The sequence below is a fragment of the Heptranchias perlo genome, chromosome 6, assembly GCF_035084215.1.
Source record: "Heptranchias perlo isolate sHepPer1 chromosome 6, sHepPer1.hap1, whole genome shotgun sequence".
Lineage (NCBI taxonomy): Eukaryota > Metazoa > Chordata > Chondrichthyes > Hexanchiformes > Hexanchidae > Heptranchias > Heptranchias perlo.
In genome coordinates this window covers 51,723,518-51,746,967 of record NC_090330.1, presented here as the reverse complement: position 1 = coordinate 51,746,967, position 23,450 = coordinate 51,723,518, and the positions used below count along the sequence as shown (strand labels likewise).

At 43.7% G+C, this 23,450-nt stretch overlaps 1 protein-coding gene and 1 long non-coding RNA gene across 5 annotated transcripts in view; one reads left to right on the top strand and one right to left on the bottom strand.

The window, feature by feature from the left end:
- Positions 1-23,450, top strand: part of dlg2 (discs, large homolog 2 (Drosophila)) — an 861,897-nt gene that overhangs the window by 350,780 nt on the left and 487,667 nt on the right. The window lies entirely within an intron of this gene.
- Positions 2,165-3,316, bottom strand: LOC137322989 (uncharacterized). The gene is made up of 3 exons (XR_010963271.1): positions 3,038-3,316; positions 2,551-2,710; positions 2,165-2,434 (listed from the first exon to the last, which is right to left on the bottom strand). It is a non-coding gene; the product is annotated as an uncharacterized lncRNA (long non-coding RNA).

Here is a 23,450-nt window from a genome sequence, read left to right as displayed (position 1 = left end):
AGTTTTTCTCTTATAGAGAAGCAATGGCCCCTTTTCAGTGTGAACTCTGAGAGGTAGAGATTGGCTATGGCCCACTTTTGGGTGCATAACCAATGGCACGCAGACAGCGTGCATCCGAACTGGGAGGCCTGAGGTTCGCCCTAAATTGGGCCTTTGGCTTCATTTCAAAAATTTGGGCGAACTGCCAGCATATGTTTAGCATCTCCAGCTAAGCTTTTTTCTGGGTCTCTCTTTGCCCCTCTGATCATCCTTTTAACTTGTTTCTGCATTCCTCCTAGTTAGCCGCATTCCCTTTCTCTCTACCAGATTTATAATGATTATTTTTCCTTTTCATATTGGTGTTAATTTGTTAATTTTGGGTCACGGTTGTTTAGTCTCAGATTATTGGTTTTCAGTTTGTATTCTGCATTTTCAGCACGATTCCTTTAAAAGCACTCCACTGGTCTTCTGCTGAAATGTTGGTGAACAAACTCCACCAAATTGTTTGCTTTAGTTGTTCCCTTATTTCATTGATTTTAGCCTTTTTAAAGTTATATACCTCAGTCCTGGGACCCGATTTTCAGATGGCCGAGCGGGTACATTAGGGGTGGGGGGGGGGGGGCTCCGAAAATGGCGGAATCCCAGAGCGGGTTCGGAGCCCGGCTCCAACCCGCTCACTTCCGGGTTCCCCAATGACGCGTTCAGTGCGCGCGCAGCTCCCGCATGCGGGACTCCCACCGCCAATTAAAGCCGGCGGGATGATAATTTAGTTACTTATTTAGGTGGTTCAGGTACTTGACAGACCTTATGGACTGGAGATTTTGGCAGGGGTGCAATTTTGAAGGATCCTCAGCATGTTTCCTATGCTGTGGGAAACACTCCCTGTTGGAGCAGACATGTTTCAGCCAGCAGCCAGTGGGAAATGCAAAGGATTTTTTGACAGTTGAGGGGAATACCTCAATTATTGCAGCAAGGCACTTTGTCACTTCAGACAAAGTTATGGCTGCAACACCTTTGTCTTTCCACCCAAAATTATTAATTTATATCCTAAACTCTGCTGTGCAAACACATTTACCTACTTTGCGGACCCCGTCAAACTCACACCATTAGGATGGGGGGCGCCATAGCTGCATTCATCACTTCATCCGAGGACGAGCAACATCACCAGCTTTGCCAGGCACGCCGTCCACCTCCACCATGCGGAGCTCCACAACGCAATGCTGCACCACAGGCACCTGCACAAAGTAGTCGTGCAACTACACATACACCCACTGTAGGGTGACCCAATGGGTGGCATCAAGTGTGGGCATGATAGTGAACCTCATGGAAGGGACTTATTACACAAGCCAGTCAAGAATGGCCAAGACGTGGCAGTAGTGGTGACAATAATAAAATTTATCGTGCCATTAACAAAAATCAAAGATAAATATAAAACATGACAAACCATCAAACAGCCTTGTGCATCCCCTTTGTGCTCACAAAACCTTTGCCGTACGCTTCTGACTACTCCTACGTGGTGCTTCCCCTGTGGCTGCAGCAGAGGTAGAGGCAGGTTGGTCTCGTTCATGCCCTGACCGATTAGATGCTTTGGGCCTACGCCCACTGGGTTCTGGTGCCCTTGAGGGCCCCTTCAAAGACTGCTCCACCTGCACCTGTGCAGGGGCAGACTCGACCACCTGGAGAGGAGGCAGCATTGCAGGTACTGGTTGAGAGGGGGGCAACGGGTGAGACGTGGGAGCGCTTTGAGTGGCGTCCCCACTTCCATGTCCCCTTTCGCCATCATCCCTCTCTTGGGCCAGGCCCACATCACTCCTACCACCCTGCTGGACGACAGTTTGGAGGACATGTGTGAAGCCTTGTAAGGCCAGTGCTAGTGTATCTGCCCGCCTGTTTAAGGCAGCAGAAAGTTACTCACGCTGAGTCCGAAGGTCCGTTGTCAGGGCCTCAATGGACTCATTGGTGAGCCATGCTTGAAGCTCGATGGAGGCTAGCCTTCCCTCCATTGCAGACATTCCCACACTTACCCGCGACATTATCTCAGAGATACCCTCACGTCCCTGTGACAGTATCTCAGAGATTCCCTCCTGTACCTGTGCCACTATTCCCCTCATGCAGGAGTTGGACTCCTCCATCCGCTGCGCGATTGTGGAGAGTGCGCGTGGCACCTGTTCCAGCACCTCGCAAATGTGCTGCTGCCCCTCGATCATTCTCCTTTTAAAGGATGGCCTCCAGGGTTCAGCATCTGCGTCCAGCTGAGCAGAGCCTGGAGAAGAGTGCTCCCACCGACGCGGACACTCCACAGCTGCCTCTGCCACCAGTGTCTGCTTGTGCTCACGTGTGTGGTAACTCACCATGTGTGAACCCAACTAAATGAGGATGGGGACCCACCGAGGTGTGTTCATCGGCAGGTCCTCTGAGGAATCGCCCTTCGTCGTCACGGCGTTCATTGAAGGCCCTGTAAGAGAACAGAAGGCAATATTAAGCATGATGACAGATGTTGAGGTGCTGAAGATGGCAAGGCATGTTAACATCATTTGTTATTGTGACTGCTGAATGTTAAAGTTCTGTCACCAGGTGTTTGTCGATTGGCAGTCTTGGCGTCCCTGACTGACAGGCTCTTGAGGGTGCGGCTCACTTCAACAGCCTCCTGCTCCGCGTCCGTGAGGATGACTTGATGTTGTGGCCCCCCTCCGGTCTTCGCTCTCTCCCATGCATTCTGGGCTCTCTTCTCCTATAAGGGGAGAAAGTAGAGAGGTGTGAGTGAAGGATGGTGACGTGGCCAACCGCTGAATGCATTGGTTTGGGTGAGGCTGACCGTGAAAGAGATGAATCAGAGGGTGAGTATGAGACAGAGCCATGACATTGTATGAGGATTGGGTTAAGTGGTAGTGGTGGGATGAGTACTGGGGAGGTGAGTAAGTGCAGGTAAGTTGAGGATGAGGTTTGATTGGGTGTGAGGAGTGATGTGATAGAGTAGTGTTGGCAGTGCAGAATGAGTTGTGGGGTGGGGGCAGTGATGTGGAAGACGGAGTGTAGGAGAATGAGTAAGTGTACTCACTTTGGCTGACCTAGTTAGGTCATTGAAGCGCTTCCTGCACTGGATCCATGTGCAGGAGACGTTGCTGCTGCTGGTGACCTCCTCTGCCACCTCGAGCCAGGCCTTCTTGGTGGCAGATACAGGCCACTTCCTCCCGTCCGCTGGGTAGAAAATATCCCTCCTCCTCCTCACCCCATCCAGTAAGACCTGGAGTGAGGCATCAGTAAATCTGGGAGCAGCCTTTCCCCTGGGCTGCTCCAATCTATAATTTTGGATCTTTGTCGCAGGAGCAGCATTGGAGGACTGCCCCTTTAAGTAGAGCTCTTCCAGCTGACAGCTTGTGATGCGGGTGCACAGTCCGCCCACTGCACAGGTTTCGGGAGACCCGGAAGCCATGTTAAGTGGCTTCAATTTACCCGCGATCGCGGGGGGAAGGGACGGATTTCATTGGGCGGGTTACCCACGCGCTCAGTCGCCACCTCCCCCCCCCCCACCGCTGCCATCCTGCCTCCCTGGTAATATCGGGGCCCTGGTCTTGAGTATTTCTGACTCCCAGATTGTTAACGCAACATTGCCACCATGTGGTGATAAAAATAATTGTCTGTCCTTGTCAGTGTATCAGTAACTGCAGTTACTTTTAGCCCACGTTCATGGTCAATGATTATAAATAGGACCGTGTCTAAACTCTTTAGCATCTGGACATTCGAATACAATGATCGAGTATTAGGATATGGAACCCTGATTCTGGTGTGTTGAAACTGGACAATAAACCAGTATTGAAAATACACACAGAGTCTTTCCATAATGTCGCACTTCAATAGTTTATTTGCAGATGTGACTTGGGTAACTGTGAGCAAATTTGTAATGATGGAAATTTGTGGTTATGAATGTTGCTTTGTTGCCTTTTTTAAATCAGTTTTTTCCCACAGCCGATTTATCTGTTTATTTTAATTGACATTGGATGCTCATTAAATATTAAATATATAGAGCAAATTCACAGATCCCATGCTGCCATCGGGTCAAAGGGAATGTGAATTGGAAATAGGGCTACAACACTAGCACTAATTCTCCAAACCACTCACCCTCACCTGCCTGCGTTGAAGGCCTCACACGCTTCCCAAAACCTGGGAGTTAAAATAATGGTATGTGCAGCGTCAAGCTGGAGAGCAGGACACTGCCTCTATTTTACCCACGCCTGTCCCATTCTTGTCAGGCATGGGAGATTAAAATCGGTCCGTATAAATTTGGAAATTAAGTTTCTTTGGGTTGCAGTTTCAGATTTTACCTGATAGTGACGCTCTTTCAGTGGTATTGTACCACTCGTGTTCAAGTTAGCATATTCATCTGGCTTCACTTTGAATTTTACTTTACGGGTTAAATTCTACAGTCTTGCACTCCCTGCAGGAAGCCACACTCGGAGAGTGGTTTGGAGAATTAGTGCTAGTGTTGTAGCTCTATTTCCAGTTCACGTTCCCTTTGAACACGGCTATCCGATGGCAGAATGGGATCAGTGAATTTGCTCTATATATTTAATGAGCATCCAATGTCGATTAATCAAAATCCACTGACAGTATAATAACAAAATAAATGCATCGATGTATAGTGAGATTAAAAAAACCTATCAAATAGCTCTTCAATTTCCCCTTTTTAATATGAGCGACTTTTAAAAAATTCATTCATGGGATGTGGGCGTCGCTGGCGAGGCCGGCATTTATTGCCCATCCCTAATTGCCCTTGAGAAGATGGTGGTGAGCCGCCTTCTCGAACCGCTGCAGTCCGTGTGGTAAAGGTTTTCCCACAGTGCTGTTAGGAAGGGAGTTCCAGGATTTTGACCCAATGACGATGAAGGAACGGCGATGTATTTCCAAGTCGGGATGGTGTGTGACGTGGAGGGGAACGTCCAGGTGGTGTTGTTCTCATGTACCTGCTGCTCTTGTCCTTCTAGGTGGTAGAGGTCGCGGATTTGGGAAGTGCTATCGAAGAAGCCTTGGCGAGTTGCTGCAGTGCATCTTGTGGATGGTACACACTGCAGCCACGGTGAGCCGGTGGTGAAGGGAGTGAATGTTTAGGGTGGTGGATGGGGTGCCAATCAAACGGGCTGCTTTGTCCTGGATGGTGTTGAGCTTCTTGAGTGTTGTTGGAGCTGCACTCATCCAAGCAAGTGGAGAGTATTCCATCACACTCCTGACTTGTGCCTTGGGGAGTCAGGAGGTGAGTCACTCGCCGCAGAACACCCAGCCTCTGACCTGCTCTCGTAGCCACAGTATTTATATGGCTGGTCCAGTTAAGTTTCTGGTCAATGGTGACCCCCAGGATGTTGATGGTGGGGGATTCGGCGATGGTAATGCTGTTGAATGTCAAGGGGAGGTGGTTAGACTCTCTCTTGTTGGAGATGATCATTGCCTGGCACTTGTCTGGCGCGAATGTTACTTGCCACTTATCAGCCCAAGCCTGGATGTTGTCCAGGTCTTGCTGCATGCGGGCTCAGACTGCTTCATTATTTGAGGGGTTACGAATGGAACTGAACACTGTGCAATCATCAGCGAACATTCCCATTTCTGACCTTATGTTGGAGAGAAGGTCATTGATGAAGCAGCTGAAGATGGTTGGGCCTAGGACACTGCCCTGAGGAACCCCTGCAGCAATGACTTGGGGCTGAGATGATTGGCCTCCAACAACCACTACCATCTTCCTTTGTGCTAGGTATGACTCCAGCCACTGGAGAATTTTCCCCCTGATTCCCATTGACTTAAATTTTACTAGGGCTCCTTGGTGCCACACTCGGTCAAATGCTGCCTTGATGTCAAGGGCAGTCACTCTCCCCTCACCTCTGAAATTCAGCTCTTTTGTCCATGTTTGGACCAAGGCTGTAATGAAGTTTGGAGCCGAGTGGTCCTGGTGGAACCCAAACTGAGCATCAGTGAGCAGGTTATTGGTAAGTGCCGCTTGATAGCACTGTCGAAGACACCTTCCATCACTTTGCTGATGATTGAGAGTTGACTGATGGGGCGGTAATTGGCCGGATTGGATTTGTCCTGCTTTTTGTGGACTAGCTTATTCCTGAAAGTAATTGAAATGTAACTTTTTGCAATGCAGTGAAGAAACATTTTAAATAATATATATTAAATCACTGGATCAGTGTGTAAATGCAGTGTATGGGTTGCCATATGAGGCGTATGGCCGAGGAAGATCCAGGATTTGATACCTGGATAATGGTGATAATTAGCTTATCTCAGCAGGAAAGTATTAGGGCAGTACAGTTGGCCTCAATATTCCTGGTTTTTTTTGTTCCAGCAAAACTTTAAAGTTCTCTGGATAATGCTATCTGGTGTCTGACTAAACATCAAAGTTCACATTACTGAATTAGTGCACATCAAAGAAACAATGGAGTTGATTTTCACTGCCTTCGCCTGGTGTTAACGGGACTGTAACGGCCTTAAAATGGGGCTGGTAGCCGTACCGTTTCGTTAGCGCCGACAACGTGGCCTGCTCCATTATGAAAGGGGTCTACCGCTGGATATCCAAAGTGCCTGCCTGTTTCTGGTGATAGGCACCTTTTCATATTGCATTCGGGGTCCAATGATGTAACTAGGACCCCGATTGCCATTTTACGTCGGAACTGGTCGGAGCGTGCGCCCTGCAGTTTCTGACTAGTTCCAGAGGTCCGCCAAAGGTAAGTATCGTATTATTTTTGTGGGCCCTGGAGGAGCAGGAGGGCCACTGCCGCTTTGGAACCCCCAATCTCCACGATCGCGACTTACTTTGCTGGAGGCCACACCAGCCAATCTTCAGGCCTGTTTGGCACCCTGCAGCTTGCCTGCCAAATTAAAATGAATCCGGGGACCTCAAAATCGTGGGGCCTTCTTCGCCACTGGAATGGCCGACCGGTCAGCGTCATAATCAACTCCACTGTGTTTTCAATCGCAGAACCATTAAGTTGAGAATGTCTTAACAGATGATGGGCAATAATTTTCAACAAATTGCCTGTAGCTTCAACAGCATGCTGGGCCAGACGGAATCTCAGTATCATTTCCTTGCTGTTTTAATATTCTGCTGTGTTCATGAGGCAGTCCCTTTTATTGACTATTGTTGATTTCTAGGCCAGTTAAACCTCCACTTGTATGCAATTTACTAAAACTAATTTAAAGTACTAGAATGATAAACCTTATTTATTACATTTGAGTGAGGTTTGCTCCCCAGTAAATTATTATCCAATGCAATTTTTTGATATAGAATTCTTCATAATATCACTAAATTGTTCCTCAGGTTCTACTGCAATCATCCATAAAAGGAATATTTACAGAATTAATGCTGATTTCTATAAATACTTCAAATGCTGTCTTGCTTTGGTTGAAATCAGTACATTTCCTGCTGCCCATTGCAAAACAAACCTTGTATTTTACTATGAGTAATTCAATAGGCTGGATTTTGCTGTAAAAATAACGGCGAGGCTAACAGCGTTCACCGTTATTTCTGTACAAATTGGACAGTAACTTCCAACGACTGAACATGCGCAGTTAATCCGGAGGTTGCTGAATGAGATACACTGGTCCTCCGTTAGCTCCGCGAAAACGACATCTCGCCGTCTGGCTCCCCATTCAAATGAATGGAACAGAGTGAAGTTCCTGCACTGACGTTGTAGATATGAACTAATCTCGCCAGAAAAAGTTAGAGCCTGTCCATTCTGATGTAAGTACTCTTTTAACAGCTTGGTAGGTCTTAATGACTGCTAAACAACCTCTCTGGCACTGAAAATTAACTTTAACAAGTGTGGAGTCTCATTCCTTCAAACTTTAATTGTTGTTGGACATTTAAAAAAAGAATTAATGACATTTTAATTTTTTTACTTTTTCTTTCTGTCTCTTTTATTTCTGTCTCTTAATTCATTCTTTCTTTCCTTCTCTTCATTTCATTTTCTGTACCTGATTTGACATTGAATTCACTATTCTAACTTACACTTCCTGCTTTTGTCTGCGTGGCTTATTAACATGCTTCAATCTGATTGGTCAAGGGGATAGACAGTTGCATGCCCTGTTCACACAGGTCCCAGATGCCTTGTAGAGGGCACCGAACTTTTGGGCTCTATAATCTTCAGGAATTTGCCATGCAAAGGCTCATAGAAAGTCTATGGGCAAGTGCAAGTCTAACGAATGGCAGACTTTTTAATAGTCTTAGTTTGAAAAACTAGTTATGATCCTAGAAACATAGAAAATAGGAGCAGGAATAGGCCATTCGGCCCTTCGAGCCTGCTCCACCATTCAATATGATCATGGCTGATCCTCTATCTTAATACCATATCCCCGCTTTCTCCCCATACCCCTTGATGCCTTTTGTGTCTAGAAATCTATCTAGCTCCTTCTTAAGTATATTCAGTGACTTGGCCTCCACAGCCTTCTGTGGTAGAGAATTTCACAGGTTCACCACCCTCCGAGTGAAGAAATTTCTCCTCATCTCAGTCCTAAATGTCCTACCCCGTATCCTGAGACTGTGACCCCTCGTTCTGGACCCCCCCCAGCCAGGGAAACTTTTTTTTTATTCGTTCACGGGATGTGGGCGTCGCTGGCAAGGCCGGCATTTATTGCCCATCCCTAATTGCCCTCGCATCCAGTCTGTCTAACCTAGTCAGAATTTTATATGTTTCAATGAGATCCCCTCTCATTCTTCTAAACTCGAGTGAATACAGGCCGAGTCGACCCAATCTCTCCTCATATGACAGTCCTGCCATATCAGGAATCAGTCTGGTGAACCTTCGCTGCACTCCCTCTATGGCAAGTATATCCTTTCTTAGGTAAGGAGACCAAAACTGCACACAATACTCCAGGTGTGGTCTCAATTGATCCTGTCGTGTTAGGTTTATCTATGACAAGTGAAATTAACTGTATTGTAAGATAGAGAATTAATTTAAAATGGTTGGGAAATAGTTATAAAATGGAATGTAAGGATCCAAAGTTGTCCAAAGGTAATGGAGAGCTCTTTGGTCGTGCTCAGTTTTGGTTGTCTCACGTGAATTTCCAGACCTATTCAAACATTTATGTGAGAAGCGGATAGCTGGAAGGAGGATTTTAAATACCCAGAAAAAGTGGGATAATGTGAAATGACACGTGAGGAAAAAGGAAAGCACCATGCCAGATCGATGCAGGTCACCAAAAGAGACCACTGAATCAGGAAGAGCTCAAGAAATGTGAGAGCCTACAATCTTACATGGAATGTGATGCTAAAATGTTTATACCAATTTGCTCTTGGTGCTTACAGCCAACCACAAAGGGAGCTTTTAGGTAAGTCCCACATAGACTGACTGGTTTGAACTTGGAAATGGTTATTAAGATATCTATTCCTTTTGATGGCTTTCATTAGAAATGTTCAGAAATATACTCTTGATCTCATTCTTTCTGCAAGTTGAGGGGGATGGGTAAGGTTGCTGCACCTCAGGACTGATTGGAGTTTCTTTATGCATACATTCAGCACTTCACACATTTGCCCACATAAAGCACTGACTATATGTATCAAACTTGGGTCTGCTGTAGCTATTTTCTTGGGCTCAGTGGTGGAAGTCATTCCCTTAGGTAGTTTGATCATCTTTCTTTTATAAGAATCAACTCATATAATAGCATAGCCCAGGGAGGTTATATTAGAACTCCCTTGCAATCTAGACCGGGTATTTGCATCTTCTGAATGTTTTTGTCCTCAATCTTTCTGAAGGCAGACTGGGTTAACATCTGACAGATACTCAATTACTGATTTGGTCCCTGTGGCCAGTCCGTGCACTCTCAGCTTCATCTCAGGATGGTAGTTGGATGCTGCTCCTGGGTTCTACCACAGTCTGCCTTCGCCTTTGTATCTGTCACCTGGACAAGGTAGGCATACCCCATGAATGGTACATCCAATGCCTAGCCAGGCACTGTGTCATGTGGCCTCCCATGTCTCCCCTTCGAGTAACTAGAACAGATAAGGCTATTTCCTCCTGCATGCTGTATGGTGCATACTTGCTGATTGAATACCCTGTGTCATTTTAGGTGGCTAAAGATACCCACTCAGGATATGGTGCTCTTTTAATTCAATTTGAGGTTAGGAGTGAGCTTTCTGTGTATTTTTCTGTGAGCTCTCAGGCGTGATTGGCCAGTTGTACCTTCTCCAGCCTCCCTTAACATGTACTATCCAGGCCTCCCTTGACTGTAAAAACCATAAGAACATAAGAACATAAGAAATAGGAGCAGGAGTAGGCCAATTGGCCCCTCGAGCCTGCTCCGCCATTCAATAAGATCATGGCTGATCTGATCCTAACCTCAAATCTAAATTCATGTCCAATTTCCTGCCCGCTCCCCGTAACCCCTAATTCCCTTTACTTCTAGGAAACTGTCTATTTCTGTTTTAAATTTATTTAATGATGTAGCTTCCACAGACCTACTACCCTCTGAGTGAAGAAGTTTCTCCTCATCTCAGTTTTGAAAGAGCAGCCCCTTATTCTAAGATTATGCCCCCTAGTTCTAGTTTCACCCATCCTTGGGAACATCCTTACCGCATCCACCCGATCAAGCCCCTTTACAATCTTATATGTTTCAATAAGATCGCCTCTCATTCTTCTGAACTCCATGATGTGGAGATGCCGGTGATGGACTGGGGTTGACAAATGTAAGGAATCTTACAACACCAGGTTATAGTCCAACTGTTTTATTTGAAAATCACAAGCGTTCGCAGGCTTTCTCCTTCGTCAGGTGAGCGAGTCCTAACGAAGGAGAAAGCCTCCGAAAGCTTGTGATTTTCAAACAAAACAGTTGGACTATAACCTGGTGTTGTAAGATTCCTTACATATGTAAAAACCATAGCATCCTGTGGAGCCTCCACGCTTCTGTTGTGCCTGCCACCGCTGTGCTCAGTGTTGACCTGACAAGCTCTCTGCCTGAAATCACCTCAGCTTGCTGGGTTTCTTCAATTGGAGAGTGGCTCAGACTTTGTGCACCTCGGTCAGCGACTTCTGCAGTTGCCTTCATCAGACTAATGAAGCCAGTGCTGCACTGCATTGCCCAGATCTCTTCTTCCCTAAGCTGCTAGTCTATAACTCTCTCTGTATCTACATCATTCCCTGTCAAAATATTGAATGTTATGGATGAATGGACTCCCATTTCTGCAACTCCTGCATAACCAAAATATTCTAGCCAAAATTCTATTTTTAAAAAGCATTTGGACAGTTACATGGGTAAGATGGGTATAGAGGGATATGGGCCAAGTGCAGGCAATTGGGACTAGCTTAGTGGTATAAACTGGGCAACATGGACATGTTGGGCCGAAGGGCCTGTTTCCATGTTGTAAACTTCTATGATTCTATGATTCTATAAAATCTGGCCATTGATATTTCTGTGGTCATACACAGGCCCGAATCTGGGCAACTTTGCCCTTTAGGTAATGGTAGTCCTTCAACAGGCTGCCATGTACTATTGCAAATGAGCAGCCGGTATTTTGCAATCTCCTTATAGAAAGAAAGAACTTGCATTTTACTTTGCGCCTTTCATGTCCTCAGGACATCCCAAGGTGCTTTACAGTCAATGAAGTACTTTGAAGTGTAGTCACTGTTGTAATGTAGGGAAACATCGCAGCCAATTATCGCACAGCGAGGTCCCAAAACAGCAATTAAATAAATGACCAGATAATCTGTTTTAGTGATGTTGAGTTTTAGTGATATTGGCCAGGACACTGTGAGATCGCTCCTGCTCTTCTTTGAATAGTGCCATGGGAACTTTTGTGTCCACCTGAGAGGGGCAGACAGGACATCGGTTTTACGCTTCATCTTTGCGATGCCTTCCCTGTGCTTGCAAAGCCATTAAATGATTAGCGTGGGTGTTTAGCTGCTCAAAGAGTTTTACACCCTGGTTAAATAACCAGATTCTGAAATCGTGTGGAACTATCTCCAGAAATCCGTCTCTTAGTGTTAAATGGCAAAAATCTTTGCAAGTCTGTTACACTTCACTTTCCAATCAACTGCATTGAACTTGATAACCATATCTCCATAAGAACAATCCAGATTCTTTCCAAATTCTTAAATTTCTGCTTGTATACTTCAGGTGTTAAGTCATAAATCCTGAGAATAGCATGTTGTCCAACATTATAATCATACTACCAGCAGGATTGATGGAAGAAAACGCTGCAAGTGCTTTTCCGCTTATGAAGTCGCAAGTCAGCTGGTCCATTCATTTTTGCCCCGATGTGATGATTAGCGAACAATCCAAATGTCCAGATAAAACTATTCATATCATAGTAATATCATATTAGGTACAGCACAGGCGGAGGCCATTCGGCTCTTTGAAAGAGCTATCCAATTAGTCCCAATCCCCTGCTCTTTCCCCATAGCTCTGTAAATGTTTTCCCTTCAAGTATTTAACTAATTCCTGACTGCACTCCCCTGAAGTGTCAACATCCTCACCGGTGATTCAATACTGAGTACCGGTTTGTTAGTGCCACACTGCCAGGGGATTCCTGCATTGCCTGCCTCTTCCTCCTAGTCTGTCTGGTGGTCACCCACTCCCACTTCACCTGAACTCTCCGTAGCTGCGGGTGACCACCTCCTGAAACGTGCTATCCACAAAACTCTCAGCTTCCCTTATGCACTGTAGTGATGTCAGCCACCCCTCAAGCTCATAAACTCTGAGCTTGAGCTTGAGCAGTTGGAGGCACTTCTTGCACATGTTTGTTTTCCAGGACACACAAAGTGTTCTGGAGTTCCCAGATGGCACAGGATGTGCATGCGACAGGTCCCAGCAGTACTGCCATGTTAGCTAACCGTTATTTAAACTGTGTTTTTTTAGCTTTAAGGCAGTTTACTGTTTATCTGACATTAAAACACTAACCAATGAACTAAATACTTACAGACTTACTCTAGCCCGCCTCCTTGTCTTGTGATTCATTTTTTGACTTGATTTTTGATTCCTCGTGTGGCTCCCTTTACGCTCCGCTTAGTCATAGTCTCTAGTTCTTTGGTTTAAATCACTTAGCACCTCCTTCCCCCTGTGCACCTAATTCCCACACTCACCAAATTCCCAGTTGAAAGTCCTCACTTTGTTAGCAGTTCACTCCGTTAGAGGTTCACTCTTTGTCTTTGCCTACCTCTGTTCTCACACTCTCCTTTTTAAAATTTGGAATAAGATTTGATGTAATAAAATGTGGGGTCTGTGTTTCATGACCCCATTTACCAGACTCATTAATGATGCATGTTTCTTTGACAGTCCAAGAGCCTGGCGACGCTCTTTCTCCCTTTCATTGGCTTCATGCTTGTGCAGCCGCTCCTCTTCCACCTCATACTGGCATTGTTTCTCCTTCATGATAGCCTCAAATTTGCATTTCTGTTCCTCTTTTTCCTCTCTACCTTGCTGAAGCTCTAATTGGATCTCATGCTCTTTTAGCTGAAACTATCCTTTGTTTTCTCATCAGCCACAACCTTGCCAACTCAAACTCAACCTCTTTTGATTTGGATATTTTTGATATCGCTGTTACTGTTCCATTCACCTTAAAATTTTAACTATGAAAAGCACTATCTAAATGCAGGTTATTTATTTTCGGATTAGAAATACTAGCTCCAGCTTTTTGATTTCTTCATTTCCGGGGTTTTTGACTACCATGGATAGTTCTACTTGATAGCCTCCACATGGGTTACCTGATTTATCACAGGGATCTGCTGTATCAAGGTCTGTGAGGAAAATATGGATGAAGTTTGGCCTCTGATGTAATTAGGATGGGCATAGGAGCTTTGCTGCCAATTCAACTTCAGTCTTAATCCCAAAGTTGTGTACCTCAGGCTATGGAACTTGTCTGGACTATCTTGGTGGATAGTTAGTCCCGCCCAATGAATAAACAGAGAACATCCTTTAAAGTAGTAGTTCTTGTTTAAATTCTCACAGCTGCAGATACTGTCATACAATTGGAAGGTGCTGAGCAACATAAATTGGTGGGCACAAAGGTCTTGTACAGAGGTGGAAACTTCTGAAGGAAGCCTTGGCTCCCCTCGCCTACGCAGAGTATCATATGCACACAGTCTTGGTTGGAATATTGAAATCACAAATGGATGTCTTCCCAGGATAATAGGAATATAATCAAAAGTGTTCATGTGGCTGCACAAAGTGAATCTGTTCACTAACATACTGCAGCCATTTCACATTCTGCCTGAATGTCTGCTCTATGGGCTGGGTGTTTCTTAGTCTCTGGGTTGGCTCTTCTGCATTTTTTGGCATTTATCCCAGGTTTTCCATGGGTTTGAAGAGATCTTAGCTTCTGCTGTTAGTTAAGGGGCAAATCTTTCAAGTCATGCTCAAATTCCTGTCCAGGTGGAGTCCAATATTTTACTAGGACTGCAAACATGTAACCAGCATCCTTATTCCAGAACAGCAAGCATAAACAAGTCAGTTGTTTTGAAGGTACAGTGCAACTTTTATTGTGGTGAGATCAGCAGTCAGTGTTACATGATCCTTTTTCTCTCCTGTGTCTCCTTAGTTTTTCTAGACTGCTCTCTTTTCCTTGAGTTTTCTGGATTCGAGAAGAGGGAGCTTGATTTGGAAAGAGTGATTTTCTTCACTTTTGTTTTTCCTTAGAGACATCTGAGTTGGCCTTTCAAGCATTTTCGGTTATTTGCTGCTCATTTTTTGGGGCAAAAAATGACAAGAGTTGGACTAGGATCTCTGAGGGGTAGGGCAGGCATTTTACAGACCCTCGTTCCTGGATGCTCCTTTATCTGTTTCTTTAATGATCACAACTGTATCCTAAGAGACCCTCTGTACTACTATTAAATTATTTCTTTGCAGCTTTAAATCACAAATATGTTCATTATAGTTGCATATTTTAATCTCTGTTGATATGACATTAACTATGCAAGTATTTAGATAAACTGAAAATGCTGTATTCTGCTTAAAGGTCTTGTTGCTGCTTCATTTGTTTTGAAGGTAGCCGGTTAATCCATTTAAAAGTATCTGTAGATCAGGGAAGGGCAAAAGTCTTTTGAACAAAGGTTTTTTTTCCTAGGTAAGTGAAAAGTACACATATGGAAAACTTGATTGACTATGACAATGCAATAAAAAACTTTTATTGAAACAATTAAAAGCTGAAATGCAAAAAACGAATTACTTGATTAGAACCAGAATTCTTCCCATTGGTGACTGAGCTACCCATCAGGGAGTTTGAGGATTTTGAATATGTGCAAGATTGGATTAAAGTGGATGTTAGCAGTCCTGATAAGTTTTTGAGTGATAACAAGACCTTTGCAACTGTTGTGGAATTGAAGCAGGCTGCTGATGAAGGAAAATGGAGCTGCTAAAGACTGTCAGTCATTGTCAGAGCCTTGAGTGCTCATGGAACATGGTACTCTGCTGACTGGAGGTCTGTCTGAGGTCAAGAAAGTGCTGTTGCTAATGGCAGCAAATTGTGTGGCTGAGCAAGCAAGTTCATTGAACCAAAAGGAGATAGAGAATTCTCTTTCTGCTGTGACTTTCTGCACAAATGCCTTTTGAGCTACATAATTAAAGAAAAACATTATTTGTTTGTTTTTTGTTTTGGAATTTGTTATGATTGTTTCCTAAATATCTATATCAACACTTTCTGGTCATCTAACAGCTGTAGATCAGGGAAGGGCAAAAGTCTTTTGAACAATAGTTCTTCCATGCTAACACCAAGATGAAAAATAGGGCATTCATTTATCATGTGCCAAGGTGTTAAGATGCTTCACAAGTACATCTTGAGTCAGACCTCTAGAGACATTGGCTAAGGTTTTCTGTTTCTGCAATTTCCAACATGTGACTTTTCACCCTTTAAAATGAATGGATGGAAAATAATGTCTGGCAAATGCAGAAGTGGAAAACTCCGGGCGTTGTTTACATTACTGACGGCAATCTAATTATTCAGTTCAATATCATAAGTTCTCCTTCTTAAGAAAAAAATGCCTGTATATTTACTTTGGTTGTCACATTTTGGGATTTTTTTGAACAATTTTCCACAGAAAGGAAGAAGAATTACTTTTAAATGTTGGCTTTTTAAAGCAAAATGTATTCACACATGTTTAAAAAAAACACTTGGATAAAAGGTGGTTAATAAGCTAGTGATCTAGACATTGAAGTTGTTTTCCCCAAAGACTGTAAACAATAAGCAATTCGTTAGTCCATCCCGGGAATCAGAAAGAACCTAGCACCACTGTGTTGGGAAGTGTTTGGTCCCAGGTGCTCAGCAGGGTTTGTCTGGCAGGCCTTCCCTTCTGGCTGTGAACATGGAGATAAAAATAGAGACAGAGAGACTGAAAGGCAGTCAATCATGTTTTAAACGGAAAGACACAAGGGCAAGCTTTGGCCAGGCTCAGAAGGAGAATGTAAGAGGATAGTTAGGAGTTGTTTTGTTTAAATTGAGCAAGATTTTATGTGGAGCATAGCATGTTCATTATTCTTGTATATTCACAAGAAGAACAGTTGTCCTGTTTGAATTCAGGGAGCCCAATCACAACTTTTGCTCTGCATGTTTACTTGCTGTGAAATAAAGCAGCTTAATGTTTTGTATCTTGCCTCATCTTAAAAGGTATTTTCTTGGTCTGCCTTCAAAAAGACTGGCGAGGCATGTGGGGCTATGTGCAAAGGACACGAATATCAGGTTCAGACCACAAGGTAGTATCATTGTTATACCCTTGGGTTACCCAATTGAATAAGTAAATATTGGGCAGTGTTCTACTTTTGCAAGTGGTGTGAGATTAACTTATGAGATGGACTGACGCCATTGAACCCAAAAATATAAATAATTACATTGTTTTGAGGATATCGATGCCCAGCATTATATAGCAAATTGCTATTCTATAGCAATTTCTATTCTTTGCACTTGGGAAGTTTAAGGGATGCTGAAAATAGATTTTAAAACAAATGACCCTTCTGAAATTCTAGCTGTGGGACGTTTTACTATGCCAAAGGCGCCATATAAATGCAACTTCTTGTTGTTGTGTAAGATAATCCTATCCCTAACTAAGATGCAGCCATGCAAATGATTTCTTTAGACAAGGATGACGCCTAACTTCTGAATTCTGACATTTACACCCTAGGATTCATCGAATTAACTTATGCCACCATAAAACAGGGTAACAGGGATCTTAAATGTGAATTGCTATGCTTCATTATGCAGCTAGATGGAGGCTCATTACTTCACATTGGATTGGTCTTCTTTGCTCTTTATTTTAAGAGGCTCCTAGATTCATTTGGAACTCTCCCTCAAGACAGTTTCTTGTTTGTAAATTTCCCTAAATTGTTTTTCCCAATGAGGATTCCCATCTTTATCATTTATTTGTTGGAGGATGAAGAGGAGGAGGAAGAGCAGGCAAATCAGAAAGCCAGACTCATAAGGCAGTACCACAGAAGATGCAGAGCGTCCTGCAGATACCTAGCCACCAGGGCGTTTGGCACCAGAAAATCATTCCTCAATATATCCATGGACTTATGTGTCAGGAGGCCTCTGTGATCTGTGGCATATGTGCAGAAGTTCCTGGAGTGGCTACCCACTCCAGGGTGCTCTACTTTATATAGAAACCCTCTCAGGTAGAGCCACAAAGGATGGAATTGGACTCTACTATGATCTGACACCAGGCGCCAGATGCCCACAATGCACTACCCCGCTGAAACTGCTCTATTGTGTGAGCAGAGTGGCTGCTCGTGCACAGATGGACTCCAGCTTGGTTATGGGAACAGCTACACTGAGTTGGGAATGAGCCAGGAAAGAAAACTGCACCGCTCCAGATACAGCAGTGGCAGTCACCAAGTGAACTTGCACATTGATCTCCCGGGTTGCTCACAGGAGTGCTTGGGAGATCAATCCTCAATTCCAGGAGATTCACAGACAATCTGGGAGCATTGGTAATCCTATCTTTATAGCACTATAAAATCATAGAGTATTAATCTAATCTGTCTTAAAAAGAATGGGAAGGTGCTATGGTACTCAATTAGCACAAATTGTGGAATAGAATTTGCTAAGATTGGTCTATCCAGTTGTTTTATCTTCTTAATGGAGGGGAGATGTTCAAGCTGACAAGTCAGCGTCTTAACCCATTTGTCAGCATTTTCCAAGAAAAAAAATCACCTTTTTTCACTGAGATTGGAGGTTGTCAGTATTAATCAATCAGATTGGTTGGATGGTGGGACTGAAGGCTGTTAGTGTCAATCAATCAGATGTTATTTTCTCCCATGTGCATGAACTTGAGGAAGAAATGTTTTCTAATGAGTTGAGAGGTGCAATTACAGGTGGGTTCATTTAATGTTTGTCCCTGCAGAAGTTATATATAACAAGTAAGAAGGTATAGTGCAGCTTTTAAAAACATTTGATTTCCTGAAAGGAACTGGAGCATACCAGACAGTTACATGGAATTTACAGCACAGAAACAGGCCATTCTGCCCAACTGGTCTGTGCTGGTGTTTATACGTCACACGAGCCTCCTCCCACCATACTTCACCTAACCCTATCAGCATAACCTTCTACTCCTTTCTCCCTCATGTACTTATCTAGCATCCCCTTAAATGCATCTATACTATTCATCTCAACTACTCTACGTGGTAGCAAGTTCTACATTCTAACCATGTTGTACTATGAGAATGTTTATTTTCTGTCAGACCACTTGCAGAGCCTTTTTGAGAAGAGGGCCCAGAAATTACTTTTAAAATAACGGTGAGCCTAACAGCGCTCACTATTATTAATGGCGAAATTGAAGAGCAAGTTCCGGCGACCGCACATGCGCAGTTAAATGCGGAAGTCCGGAACTTGCTCTTCCTGGTTCGTCGGCGATCTGACAGCTTCGCCTTAAAGGGATATCACCGGCTGCAATCAATGGACCAGTGCCAACTTGTTCTCCTGCCCAGCTGAGAACAAACTAATCTCACCACAAAACAGATACGCTTTGTTTTTTAAGTCTAAACTAAGTTTTGACAGTGTGGTAAGTCTTAATGACTGCCAAACAACCTCTCTGGCACTAAAAATTAACTTTAAAAAGTGTTGGGCATGATTTTAGCTCAGAGCCGGGAAGGGGGCGGGGTGGGGGACGGAATTCCTGACAGGAAACTCAGGAGTACGGATTTCCCAGACATCCTTCCGATTTTGACATAAGGACGTTGTTTTGTTTTACCGGTTTCCTGCCCGACAGGCCAGCCTGATTGACAGGCTGGTCTCAGTCAGACGGGAGAAGAGCCAGAAAGAGGTAAGTGTTAGATGCGGGGTGGGGGGGGATGGTGGTCACTGGGGTGGGAGGAGGGTATTCGGGGGTCACCGGTCACCAGGGGAGAGTCCGGGATCACCGGGGGGGGGGGGTGGGGGGGGGTCAATCATGGGGGGCTGGTTAGTCATTGGTGGGGGGGGGCGGTCATCGTGGAGGGGGTCAGTCATGGTGGGGGGGGTGGTCAGTCATCGGGGGGGTCAGGTGTCATCGCGGGGTTGGAGATCATACTGGGGGGATTGGAGATTGTAGGGGGGTTGGAGATCATGGTGGGGGGGTCGGAGATCATGGGGGGGGGTGGTCACTGCATGTAGACTTGTTTGACCTGAGGGAAGCACGTCTGCTTCTCTGGGCCCACAAAGCTGTGCTGTCAAGGCACTTAACTGCAGTTTCGGGCCTTCCCGCTTCCTCTCGCGTGGCATGAAGTAAAAAGCCTGGGAATCCCGGCCCCCAGAGACTAAAATCAAAAAAGCTTTGTAAATGGAGGCCCGCAGACCCTTCAAAAGCTTTTAATGCCCGATCCGCCTCCTGAGAGTGGGTTGGTTGCCCATCTCTCGTCCTGCCCCCGTGGAAACCGGAAATAGGGTTTGGGGGTGGGTTTTAGACTTTTGCAAATGTTACTGCTCCCCGCCCCCAACCCACCCCGTTTTCTAGGCTAAAATCATGGCTGTGGAGTCTCATTACTCCTGATTTTGATAGTTTTTGGACATTTAAAAAAAAATTAAATTAAAAAATTAAAATTTTTATGAAGTTTTTCCTTCTGTCTCTTATCTCAGTCTTTTGATCTTATCCTCTCTTTATTTTTCTTTCTCTATCTCATTTTATAATACCTTATTGGGCACATCTGGGTTTTTAGTCTGTGCTGTTTGTCTATGAACTGCACTTCCTGGTCCTCATAGCATGCTTGCTTCAAGCTGATTGGTTGAGGGGGCCTAAGCAATCCTTTCACCACTCACACAGTCCAGGAAAGAACGCTGATGTTATTTGAACTCGCAGTTTAAGGAAGTTGCTGCCAAAAAGAACGTGGTAACTTAGTAGGTGAATTTAAATCTATTGAGCGGCGACCACTGCTGGTTTACCGCTTGTAGCAATTTACAGGCCAAGGGTATTGTTTCTGCTGTGAATACATTAAGTGGCTTTATTTCAGCATTCCTGTCACTACACTTGCAGACTTGCCAGGATTTGGGAATAGAAGAGGGAATGAGTTTGGAATGATGATGGGTTTGTGTAATTTGAAGAATTATACTGAGATCCTCATATTTAGGTCTTTACTACAGCATACTACTATGAGGTCTAATGCAAACAGAGTACAACAGTGTAACTGAGCTGTGTGCTCAGTTGTGTTCTGTCATGTTGAAAGCAGTTTTCAGTTTGTTTACAAAGTGGTAATGGAGGTTCCTTTGTGGTAATCAGGGAGTGAGCCGGCATTGTCTACATTAGAGTAGTCAACATCCACAGGGAAGTGTAGGAGTGACATTATTAACCAATAAGAGTATACTAAGTTGTAAATCCAGACTGGAAACAGTCAGTAAGGTCCAGCTGAGAGCACAGAATTCAATGCTCCGTTCCTGCAAACCACATTCTTTGTGCATTTTAGGTTTTTTTAGTGATTGAAATGCAATGATTTTTGTTTCTAACTCAGGGAAATAAACCTTTTTAACAGTCAAAAGAGAAATATAGGCCAGAAATGACTGTTGCTGATAATAGCAGGTACATGCTTCATACATTTGAATGACTGCCTCTGTTCGCTATTTTAGTATTAAATAGGTTATGCTCTCTGTTAAAGTAGCAGATAGAGGAATGTTGTTTGCGGCGTTTCTCCAGGTTTCCGTGGATTTTCTGTCGAAGGTACAACGGGTGATCGGGAGAGCCCCATGGGAAATTTATATGGAAGTCCTTACAATTGCTTTTATTATTCATATTTAAAATATTTGTAATCCTTCAGGAGAAATTATCTCTCTTCCCATTTTTAGGATACTGTACATCTTCAGAAAGATTCCATTATTTTCAAGAATATAATCCCTGTTTCAAAAAACATTCCCTCTGTGAACATAGGCAGCAGGAGAGATCTGGCAAGGGGGGGGAGAGATCTGGCAGGTGGAGGGAGATCTGGCAGGGGGGGAGAGATCTGGCAGGTGGGGGGAAATCTGGCAGGTGGGGGGAGGTGGGTACAAAAGCAACATGAGAAAGAATCTTAAAAATTGATCGGGCTGGAGAACTGGTAAAGGCTGCTTCCTGACTGGTCAAAATTCACCGATTAGGGAGTAGCCTTTTTTAGTCTCCAGGAACTTTAAACAGTTTGAAGGTGCTTTAGTCAGCTTTTTCCACAAGGACAAAGTTTCCCAAGCAAAGAAGCTTATGGACCAAATTTGGTTCAGGGCCATGTTTTGGACATCACTGGTCTATATTTGTGATTTGCTACCTTAAAGAAATTTTGGGTCACAGAGGGTTAAGAAATCTAATGTAGAATTGCAGCTGTTTTTCATTGCCATGTTATCTTCTTACTGCATCGGAAGCACTAGCTATCACTGACGCATTTAGTTGACAGTATTTAGAGAGACAAAAACAACAATCAAGCTATTTGTTTTTTATTATAGTTTTCTATTATTAGGGCTATTAGCAAGCTTGATGGTGATGGTAATGTACGTTTAGATTCCATTTTCAAATCAAAAATATATGCCTCTATAATTCTAGTCATTTAAGTAATATCAAATCAGAGCAACAACTCAATAGAATTATTGGCAACATTCAAATGCTGCTTTGGACTTTTTGCCATAATATTTATATTAAGAACACTGTATAGTGCAATTCTGCTTTAAAATAGGCTGTATTAATCAAGTGCAGAAGCTGGTAGAAAAAACAGTTTGAAATGTACAGTAACTAAACCCTGCTTTGAAATTACAATTAAACTTTGCATCTCTTCATTGCTTCTTTATACAAAAGAACAGTTCAAGGTTAATGTATTCCAATCTCATTTCTTGTGTATTTGTTTTTGATTGGTGTAAAAATAATATGTTCATGTTTAATGAATAATCTAACAATTCAGGTTAACATGCTTCTCTGTATAAAGATTGGTACTGTATCGTCCACTTTTGTAGCTGGCTGAACAGTGCATTGATTGCTTATGCCTAGAGCAAGGATGCTGTCAAGTTGCTCTGTGTGTTGAGTCATCTATCGACGAAGAGCTACCAGGCAGCAGATAATGCTGTATTGCTCTGCTGCCTTTCTCCCATGATGCATTGCTTGTAACAGCAGCAGAGGTAGTGAAGAGTGGGTAAAAGGACTCTGCTTTTCGTATCCAAGATTGTTTTCAAGCCAGCCAGAAAGCTGATTGTGGCAACATGACAACTTACCTAAATAAGCATCACAGCTGCTGCAGAGGCCCAGATGGCTTAGAAGCTGCAAGAACCATGTCAATGGTTGTGAGTGAACCTCACTGCTCCTGTGGCTGGTGGCATGAACCACAAGGATACTACTACAGTACCGAGACTCTGCCAACTTCAGAAGTCATCACAGCTCGAAATCGGACCAAGTTTACTCCACAGCCTGATAGTATCCGGAATAGCCCAAGCAGAAGCGTGTCTAAGATGAAGCGTGTTAACTGTGACTGGTGGTCTGAATGTACTTGTCCATCTCACAGCAGCTGGTATGAGCAGGTACAGGCAAGTATTGTGAATGGTTTTGTTTTTCTTTGTAAGTCACTTTAATAATCTGCAATATATGGCACTGTAATTGCCCCTCAATAAAACACTACAGATTGGATTGCTGTGTGTTTCTATTAAAATAAAAAGTACCATTTAACCGCTGTTGAATGGAACTCTTGCTGAAAATGTATTCTGTTAAACAGTAGCAGACAGAAACATTTTGATATGTATTTGAATTCTGGTTCCATGTAACCAATACAAACTGGAACATTTTAGAAGTTGCCTTAAATTTGGCTTCAAGACAGCTTCAGCAAACATCTGCATATCGTATTTTGAAAGTATTCTTCATGCTTACTTTTTTACAAATCAGGGAAACACAGTGACATGGTTAAGTGTATTTGTAAGTTTTTTAATGGTTGCTATTGCAATGTTTGGTTGGGTTTGTGTCTAATTTTCCACAAAGCTTTACTTCCTAAATTTGTTATATCTCATCAAGTAAGGAATGAATGATGGTCATTAGTACAGGTCGTCTTGAGAGCTTCTGTATTTAAGCCTGCCTATGTTTCTCAATAGTCGTGGAAGGATATGGCAG